Here is a 10775-nt window from a genome sequence, read left to right on the forward strand (position 1 = left end):
CCCCGCTTTTTTTTTTTTTTTTTTTTTTTTTTTGGGTGGTGGTGGGGTATTTTTTATAGAAATGAGTTCTCACCATGTTGCCCAGGCTTGTCTCCAACTCCTGGGCTCATACCATCCTCCCACCTCAGCCTCCCAAAGAGTGCTGGGATTACAGGTGTGAGCCACCATACTCAGCTATATATTTTATTTCTGTAAGTTCTATTTCATCCATTTTCTTTTCAGGTCCTCCTCATCATTCCTGGTGGTCTTACTGGTTGCTCAATTTTATGAGTCCATCTTTCTTCTATATTAGGTTTCACATGTAACTATTTTCTCACCATTCTAATATTTGAAGTCTGTGTTCTGTATCTGATAATTCCAAAACCTACAGTCTTTGGGAAACATATTATTCATTGTTTCTGACAATTCTCAAATATGTTGGGTTGAGACTACTTGAATACTATGATTTGACTGAATTCATAGTTGCCTGCTTTTAATCTTCGGGAATCCTACAGGCTTAAGTTAGAGATGCTTTCCTACAAAAAATATCTGTGTCTGCTTCTGATGAGAGCTGTGGATACAACTAACATGAGACAACTTTACCACCATGCATAATCCTGACATGATCTTGGATTCTCTTAGAGAATCTCAGGATTACACAAGGTTCTCAAATTTGGCTCCCCAACCTTGCTCATTTATACACAGAAGACTAGACTGCTTAGTACAGGTGTTGACTCACTTCCTGCTACCCTGGAAAAAACAAAACAGATCCCTCATTGGAATGTGATCACAGACTAGGAAATTCTGAAGGTGAATAGCTGGAGGCTGTGGGCAGCAGGGAAAGACCATAGAAATAGGTCAGAAGCTGCCTAAAGGCCGTGTGCTGCAGCATTTCACTATTTAGTTCAACTACCATTCCCTCCATAAGAGTGTGAGTGGAAGCTTCTTAGAACACCATGTTGCCTTTAAACAAAATCATATTTTTGCTAAAAAGTCATGGTCATGGTAAAAAGAAAACCTCTGGCTTTGGAAGGCTTTCTCTGTAATGTCCTAGAATTAAGGTTACAGCCTGCATTTCATGTTAACTAAACAGAAAACCAGCCTGACCAACATCTTTCTGCCCCATGGCTTGCTCTCAGCTCCTCTTGGTAGGGCCTAGGGCAGTCAGGCTGTCTCATTCCAATCCTTGCTCTGCCACCTGTGACCTTGGACAAGTTACCTGCCTTCAGTTGCCTCATCCATAAAATGCAGATATTAATAATACCCTCTTTTTAAGTTATTAAGAGGATTGAAAGAGCTAGTGAAAAGTAAAAAATAAAAAGACTTGGTAAGCATAGGCACAGAGGGGAAAAAAAGTAAAAATAAATAAATAAAAAGACTAGTGTCTAGCACATAAAAGTTCATCAGGAATTAATTCTATAACATGAACTTTGCAAAACTTCAAAGTACATATAACTTTTACTAGGGTATACATACCAATAATAAATTTACAACTGTAGACATGTTTGTCTACAGTAAATATAACAAAGACTAAACAGATACTAAATCATTAAGTGATTATTAGTCAGTATCTTTAATTTTCTTATACTTCTATATTTTCTATAGATCATCTTTGTAACAAAAAGAAAACAAACCAAATGAAAATGAAATGAATTCTCTCAGAAAGAATTAAGACAGGAAGTAGGCTCACAAACTAATATAAAATGTATCTTACGGTTTATGTAAAATTCTTAATAGAAGTACCTTCTTTGCTCCAAGCTGCACTTTGGCTTTGCCTTTGACCCAGGTGGCATTTATTTGCATGATGACTGATTCTATGGAGTAGGCACTGCTTCAGCCCTACAGGAAGAACAAAACATCTCTAGAACACAGCAGCATTCCTGATTCCCACTTGAGAAGCCCTAACAAAATGGCATATAACTTAACAGCAGCAGACCAGTGTTACAAAGTCTGGAGTCAAGGGGAAACAGTAAAATTGGAACATTTCCAGAATCTCACAAAAAACAACAAACTGATGTTCTAAGTGCCCAACATGAGCAAATTAGAACCTTAAATGAAGGTCACTCTTAATGCCTATCCTAGCATAGATTCAGCACCAAGTACAATGTCATTTTACTGGTTTACCTTTTTGATTTTATTTATTTATTTATTTATTTTGAGACGGAGTCTCACTCAGTTGCCCAGGCTGGAGTGCAGTGGTACCATCTCAGCTCACTGCAAGCTCTGTCTCCCGGGTTCATGCCACTCTCCTGCCTCAGCCTTCCAAGTACGGGGGGCTGCCTAAAAGTGGTTGACTCTACTACTGGGACTACAGGAGTTTGCCATCACGCCCAGCTAATTTTTTTTCTATTTTTTTAGTAGAGACGCAGTTTCACCGTGTTAGCCAGGATGGTCTCGATCTCCTGACCTCGTGATCCATCCACCTTGGCCTCCCAAAGTGCTGGGATACCTTTTTCATTCTTGAAAGTAGGAGCTATGAAGAAAAAACAACAGCAACAACAAAAAACCCACTAAAATGTCTTTAAGAGAACCTTCTACTTACCATCTAACTTACATAATCAAAACACTCTATTGCGTGTGAAAATTGAGTATTATAAGAAAATAATCACCTGTTTTGTGAGAGGTTCCATACATAATGCTCCTTCACCCAATATATACCTTAAAAAGAAAAAAGGAAACATATAAAATTATCTTGAGAGTTATTCCTGCTTAAACAATTTCTATGTGCCATTATTAAGAAAGTACGCACAAAGTAAAGATAAGAAGAGAATATGCAAGCATGAACATACTTGTTAAGGATATAGGACTATGGATAATTTAAAAATTCTAATGGTATTACTCTCATGTAATTGCTCTGAAATTCTAGTTAATTGTTTGAAATGGCTCCTAGAACAGAATACTTTGAAATTTTGATGATGTCAAAAACTAAGAACTTGGCCCAAAATAATCCAAAGAATAAGGGCAGAAGAACCCGTTTCCTTCAATGATATTTGAGTATTCTTTACGACGGAAACTTTCTCTCCCATCCTGTGATGGCCAAGGGTTTTTCCTCTGACAATGGCACTGACCTTACCCTATCCAAAATATGAACATCTGCATGGTTTCATGGTTCAAATTATTTTTATCCATTCTGTTGTGAGAATCAAATGGTTCACAGCATGTGGCTCCTCTGTGGGACTCCTCAAGTCCTTTCTAAGCCTGAAGACTGTTCTCTGAACCAAAGACAACTTCTGGGGATGTACCAAATCTCCCATTAGAAAATTATTGGCCAGGCGTGGTGGCTCAAGCCTGTAATCCCAGCACTTTGGGAGGCCGAGACGGGTGGATCACAAGGTCAGGAGACCAAGACCATCCTGGCTAACACGGTGAAACCCCGTTTCTACTAAAAAGTACAAAAAACTAGCCGGGTGAGGTGGCGGGCGCCTGTAGTCCCAGCTACTTGGGAGGCTGAGGCAGAAGAATGGCGTGAACCCGGGAGGCGGAGTTTGCAGTGAGCTGAGATTGTGCCACTGCACTGTAGCCTGGGCGACAGAGCGAGACTCTGTCTCAAAAAAAAAAAAAAGAAAAGAAAAGAAAATTATTTAGATCAAGATGTTTTAACCTTTTAACTCTTTCTCAAACAAAATCATTTCGTTTCTCCCTTAATGTTATTTTAAATTTCAAAATACACAGATAGCATGCCTAAAATAAAATCAAAGGAATGATAGTTTTAGAACAAAAACTGTGGTAATTTTGAAAACACAAAAGCTAAGACACTGATTGGATCTACGTGGACACCAAGTCCACCACAAACTGTTCTCTCCTCTGGGGCTCTGGCCACACCTTTCCCTTGCCTAAGATTCCTTTTGCTTCCTACCCTTCCAAATGCTGTATTTCCCCCAAGAAGACTTGCCAAGACCACTCTAGCCTGCACATCTTCCATTTCAGCTAACCAAAGGCATCCTTGCATTGACTAAACCAAATTGTTTTGCAGAGAAGGCATCTAAAAACTTCTACTGTAGACCATTCAGCTTAATAATTGTTATCATGACATTATTCAATAACAAAATGAGGGAAAGAAGTCCTCTTTAACTCCTTTGCCCTGGAGAATCCAAGCAAGTGGCTTTCCCACTTGCTTTGACCAAACCCTGGGACCTTTCAAAGTGAAAGTTTAATGGAAAGGAAAGAAAATCTAAAAGAAAAACTCTCCAAAAAACTAAACTCAGGTAAAGAATCATGGGATTAAAAATTTTTATTCTTTGTGTATTTGATTTCTGAAACATAGAAATGGATCTCTCACTCCTTAAATCTGCCACTGGGCTAAGAGGATATTGCACATAATGTGTACTCATTGATTTAACAGAATTAGAACATCCAGGTACTCACTGAGATTTTGATTCCACAACTGCTCAAGTCTATTCATTAGTTAATGAGTTAACACAACACTTAATCTTCAAATTTTGGAAATGCTGATGGTAGACAGGAACTTGTTTTGGCAAAAGGAAGCATATGGTAGACATTGTTACCCATTATCCAACCATCACCACCTTTCCTTTAAAGTACCCCACTCTTGCTTTAAAGTTGCAGAGTCTCAGATAGTGGGAAGAAAAGAAGTTTTTGCATTTTCAGGTCAAAAGAAAGTACATTTGTACAACCACATAGTAGGTATGCAAATGTTTGTTGAAATCTAAACAGAAGACAGAAGTAGTTCTAGTACCTTCACAAAAAGTAAGATAAGTAAACTTTTCCTTAATACATACTTTCAGCAGCATCGACACCTAAAAGTGGTTGACTCTACTACTGTATTAAATTACATTCATTTTGTCAATATGTGTTCCAAATTCTTACTGCTCTTTGTCTCCAAAGGGATCCTACTGAATATTGAGACAGTTCAAGAATACTAGGGAAAAAAATTTGAATAATTGAAGCAAGGGTCATCTAAGGATAATATGTCACATATACAGACACAGTAATATTTTCAACTTAAAAAAAAATCAGTTGTCAAAGTTGTACAGCAAACACTCTCCTAAGCTTAGCCTCTTCAGGCATTTGCTTTATAATCACTTTAAAGAAAAGTCAGTCACAAAATGTCACATTTTGTATGATTCTATTTAGATCAGACATTGCCAGGATCAATGGTGGGGGAAATGTGTATAGGGAGTGACTGCTAATGGGTACAGGGTTTCTTTCTGGAGAGAAGAAAAGGTTCTGAAATTAGGTAGTGGTAATGGCTGCATAAACTGAATATGCTAAAAAACTACTGAAATGTACACTTCAAAGGGGGAGACTTATCATATAAAAACTGTATCACAATCATTTCAAAAATGTTTGGGTATGTCAAGAAATAAAGAAATAGGATCATAGCTCAAAGATATGGGATATAAAATAAATGGAACAAAACTGCTCAATAATCTATCTAGAATCACACAATGGTTAAGCTTTACCCTGACTAAAATTGCAAGCTTGGTGTTTTGTTGGTATTTCACATTTTCTACTTCTTCCTAAGTCAGCCAATAACTCCTCCTCCTCACTTAATAGTTGACTATGAAGACCAAGCCATTTTGATTCTGCCTCCAATGAGCTTTCACATGTCATTCCTCCTTCCACTCCCAGGACAACCAAACCAACGTAGGTTCTCCTCACTTCACTCTAAGATGACGGCGTGGCCCTCAACTACTGTCACACTCTTCTAGGCTCTGTGAGCACAGTGTGTCTCATATTCTCTTCCGCTGTCACCAGATTTATTCTAAAACAGTTTCTTTACTGTTACTCCCCTGTTTCTCAGCCAGTTACATAGCAAGATGAATATCCAGGGGTAATAGTTTACTTACTAGAAAAAAAAAAATCTGTCACCAATTCACAGAAATGTTTCAGTACAAAATATTACATCAGCAATATTTCCTACAACTCTTCTACATGAATCCTACCCTCCTTGTGTTATAGCTCAAACTGGTCTCGTGTACTCTGAATCTCTCATTCTCTTTCCTAGATACCTGATTGTGTTTACTTTTCACCTATGTAAATAATCTTCCTGCAACCTCCACCAACTGACCAAACCCCACTCATGTTTCACTGCCCAACTGAGATCCCACCTACTTCATGAAGAGCAACTCTTTGCAGCTTTAAACCTCAGAGAAATTAAGTCCATGCTTAGCTTTTCTTTTTCTTTTTTGTTCAGATGGAGTTTATCTTTGCCACCAAGGCCGGAGTGCAGTGGTGCAATCTCAGCTTACTGCAACCTCTGCCCCCCTGAGTTCAAGCGATTCTCCTGCCTCAGCCTCCTGAGCAGCTGAGACTACCAGTACGCACCACCATATCTGGCAATTTTTTTGTATTTTTGGTAGAGATGAGGTTTCACCATCTTGGTAAGCCTGGTCTGGAACTCCTGACCTCAAGTGATCCATCCCCCTCGGCCTCCCAAAGTGCTGAGAGTACAGGTGTGTGCCACCGTGCCTGACCTATGGGTAGCATATGATAATCAATAGGGTACTTAGAGTTCTTAGTACTTTTAATCTCCTCTTATATAGCTGGCATTTGGTATAATGAAAAACACTTTATTAGGAATCAAGATTTATTTGGGTAGGTCACAAGCTGACTTGTTATTCAAATTATTTATCCAAATAATGAGGACCATAACACACTGTTGCAAAAAACAATCACTGAAGAAACTATGTGAGAGATTTTAAAACTGAAAATGGCATGACTCATAACTTCATGTATTTGTCTCGATTTTAGGTGGTATACTAAGATCATACACTTACGTTCTTGGGATTCTTACAACAAAATGTTGAAAAGCTATACTGGTCCATTGTATAATCACATTTTCAAATGTTTTCATACATTTATCCTGAATTTGCAGATTTTTATCCAAATCTTTTCCTTGATCATTTTTTTCTTTTCCTCAAGTAAGATTCTGAACAAAAAAAATGACCCATTTTCCTTTCCTGTGCTTATGGGAATATTGAGGCAACATACACAATTTTATAAACCAGTGCATAAAACTAAAGCACAATGCTAATGTCTTTTCTCCCCAATCAGTAAGGGCTTCATTAAAAAGCCCTTACATTTTAACATTCAACTATGAAAAACAAAAGAACTATGGCTTGGTGGCTAGTAAAAGGCTGGTATGGTGAGTAAGAGACACAAAGGTTAAACATTTGCTATTTTTCAGTCTTGTGTTTATTTTGTATACGTAAGTATTTGGCTGGGTTACCTAACACTGAACTTCCAAAACTGACCATGAGGTTTTATGCCAAGAGAAGTACTTTTTATAGCAATTTTACTGCTGAAACCAAAACAGCCCAGAGAAGATTTAAAGGTAACAAAATAAAACAGTACACAATTCTAAACAACTCTGCTTCACACCCAACCGGGGACTTACACTCACCTAATAGTATATTTGTGATCAATTTTGTAACAAGCTATCAAAAGGAGACCTCTAACATCTGCTCATGAAGGAATCACTTCAGCATGTCCTGCTCTGCAGCAGAAAACACATGGGAATCACTCAGAACTCTGGATTTCCAACAGAGCAGCATTTCCCAGAGAGTAAGCCAGAGGGCATCGTCCTCTGAGATGCTGTCAGGAACACTAGTTAACAAATTTGGGAAAAACAGAAAATGGCATTAAGGCTTCCAAGAAGTCCTTTGGTAAAAGACACTTTGAACCTGGCTTCCCCAAATCCTTGCAATCCCCACAAAACAAATATCTATGAACATACCACTATATTAGCACTCACAGAACACTTGAGGAGATATGGCAAAGATTAGGCTGCAGGCCTCAGGTAAGTAAACTCTTAAAACACAATATTGAAAAAAATAGAAATCTAAAAATTAAAACAGAAAAACAAAAGCAAAAGATAAGTAAATAAATAAAAAAATTTTAACAAACAATATTGGGCTGGGCAAAGTGGCTCAGACCCATAGTCTTAATACTTTTTGAGTCTGAGTGGGGTGGATCGCTTTAGCCTAGGAGTTCGAGACCAACACGAGCAACATGGCGAAACCCTGTCTCTATCAAAAATACAAAAATTAGCTTGGCCTGGTGGCATACACCTGTGGTTCCAGCTACTCAGGAGGCTGAGGTGGGAGGATGATTTGAGCCCGGGAGGCAGAGGTTGCAGTGAGCTGTGATTGCACCACTCACTCCAGCCTGGGGCAACACAGCAAGACCCTGTCTCAATAAAATTAATTAATTAAATAATAAAACCAATATTCATTTACTGTGTGGGGAAACTCAAAATGAGCTTGGCACATCCATACGTAATACTAAGGTTTTTTTTTTTTTAACCCACAGTATTTTTTCTCTTTTACCGGTGGATATCATGTCCAGATAAGTATTCTATAGTACCAACACCACAGTTAATATGTATTTTGATTATACAAAATAATGATTCTTAACAGAATCTTAGCCCCCAAAACACACACATAAGCATGTACATCAAATACAAGTAAAAATAACTGTAGCAACAAAGCTCTTCTGGAGAAAGTTCTGAAGTCAGAAGTAGTCACTCATATTTTTACCCTAAATGCAACTATTACTATCTCAACCATAGAAATGATCAAAGTAAGGGCTGGATATTTAGATTTTAATCACCATAATGTGGATTATGTCACATAATGGAATTAGTCAGCTGAGTGTTTGAAAATCCTCATTATTTTAAATTGCTCATACTTTCAGGGTCTACAGAACATTTCACAACTAACCTAGCAAACCGTGATCTTTTCCCCACTTCTGTAAGACTTCCAATCACAAAAAAGAAGCAATACAAATTTCAGTAAAACTGCATGACAATTACCATTTGATTCTACTACACTGCAACTATCACCTCTAGAAGTAATTAGCCAGCTCCACAGGTCCATGAGACTTCCCATGATTATTCCTAGAAGTACTAATTAGGATCACAGGCATGTGGGGACCACTCTGTAATCGTAACATTCTCTAAACCTTCAGTCACAATTTACGTTTGAAAAACCTTTGGTTTTTATGATTAAAATGTGTATATATGTGTGTGTGTGTACGTGTAAATATATATGTGTGTGTGTGTGTATACACATATATCACTAAAATCTCTACCTATCAACAACATAATGATTTATAACCAATGGTTTCGGATGTGGGCCCCAGAACAACAGTATCAGCTTCACCTGGGAACTTCTTAAAAATATAAATGCTCAGGCAACACCACAGACCTACTGAATCAGAAACCCTGGGACTAGCTCTCCAAATGATTCTGGTGCACACTGTATTAAAAAAAAGTGTAAGGCAGGCACAGCTGCTCATGCCTGTCATCCCAGCACTTTGGGAGGGCAAGGTGGGAGGATCGCTTGAACCCAGGAGTTCAAGAACAGCCAGAGCAACATAGTGAGACTTAATCCTATAAAAAATTTTTTTAAACTAAAAAAAAAAAAAAAAATTTAAAGTAATCACTTAAACTTATGCTCCTGAAAGAACAGCTAACACCACTCAAACAAATGGAGGATCAAATGGAAAGTTAGCCTAAAAAGCAAATAAGTAAGTTTAATTAATTTGAAGAACATCCTTAATGCTATATACTATTTGGAAGATTTTCAAAGAATCTATAAAAGAATATGTACATTTATTATCAGATAATGGGTGAAAGTCATAAAGGTAAAATTAGTAGGAACAGAAATGAAAACCAAAGCAAATAAAAATGAAGTGAAAATCAGGCCCAAACAGAACAGTGTTATGGTAAACTTATGCAACATATGAAGGGGTTCCACTTCAATAGAACTATATAAAGGAACCATTCCAACGATGACAGACTAGGTAACTTAGATCAATCTTCCCACTGAGAACTAGAAAAGTGGACAAAATGTAATGATTACAGGGGCTGAGAAAAGGGAATACCAGAGAACAGAGTCTTCTTTTTTCCCCCTTGGGTTTTCTTCCAATGACAGCAGAGAAGAAGAGGTTAATAAGCTGAGCTAGAACTCACAGCCTCACAGAGCTCACAGGGAGATAAACATTGGAGCTCAGCGTCCACTGAGGAGAGGCCCTGCTAACTCTCCCACTCCTCAGGTTGGGGACCTGAAGAACAAACTGCAAATTGCCCTGACAGGGAATGATGGAGAGCTTTAATCATCTCAATCCCTGATTGGATGAGACAATCCTGGGTCGCTAATTTCCAAGCCCCTGGCAGGGGCAAATGTAAATCCTCTCTGGAGAAGAATATCATCCAAGGCTTCAAATTAGCTCCACATTATATATTTCATATATAATGTCTATCACTAAAAATAAAAAGCCACATGAGACTTAAGAATGACATAACAGAAAATAAGAGAAGCAAACAACAGACACAAAACCACAAGGGATCGAGATAACAGAGTTACCAGACACACTTCAAAATAACTCTGCTGAACATGAGCAAGGAAAGACAGGACAAGACTGAAAACCTGGCAGAGAAATGCAAATCATGAAAATCAACCATATGAAATTCTGCAATTTGGAAGTACCAAAACTGAAATTAATAACTTAATGGATAAGTTTAACCACAGCAGTAACCTAGCAGAAGACAGATTCAGTAAACTGAAAAAAGGTCAGAAAGACAAAAAGGCAGAAAATTGAGAAAATAAAAGACAATATGTTGAAAAGTTTATCACATACGTAGAGTCCTGGAAGAAAAAAAGAATGGGACAGAAGTAAGAGCTGAAGATATGGTTACGGAGAGTTTTCAAAAACTGATCAAAGACTTCACAAGATTGAAGCACCATAAACGCTTCAAGAGAAACAATGGAAGCTACCGTAAGAGAATGATATCTTCAAGGTGCTGAAAGAAGGAAACTGCCAATCTAGAA

Source organism: Theropithecus gelada, chromosome 7b, assembly GCF_003255815.1.
Source record: "Theropithecus gelada isolate Dixy chromosome 7b, Tgel_1.0, whole genome shotgun sequence".
In the NCBI taxonomy this organism is placed as follows: Eukaryota; Metazoa; Chordata; class Mammalia; order Primates; family Cercopithecidae; genus Theropithecus; species Theropithecus gelada.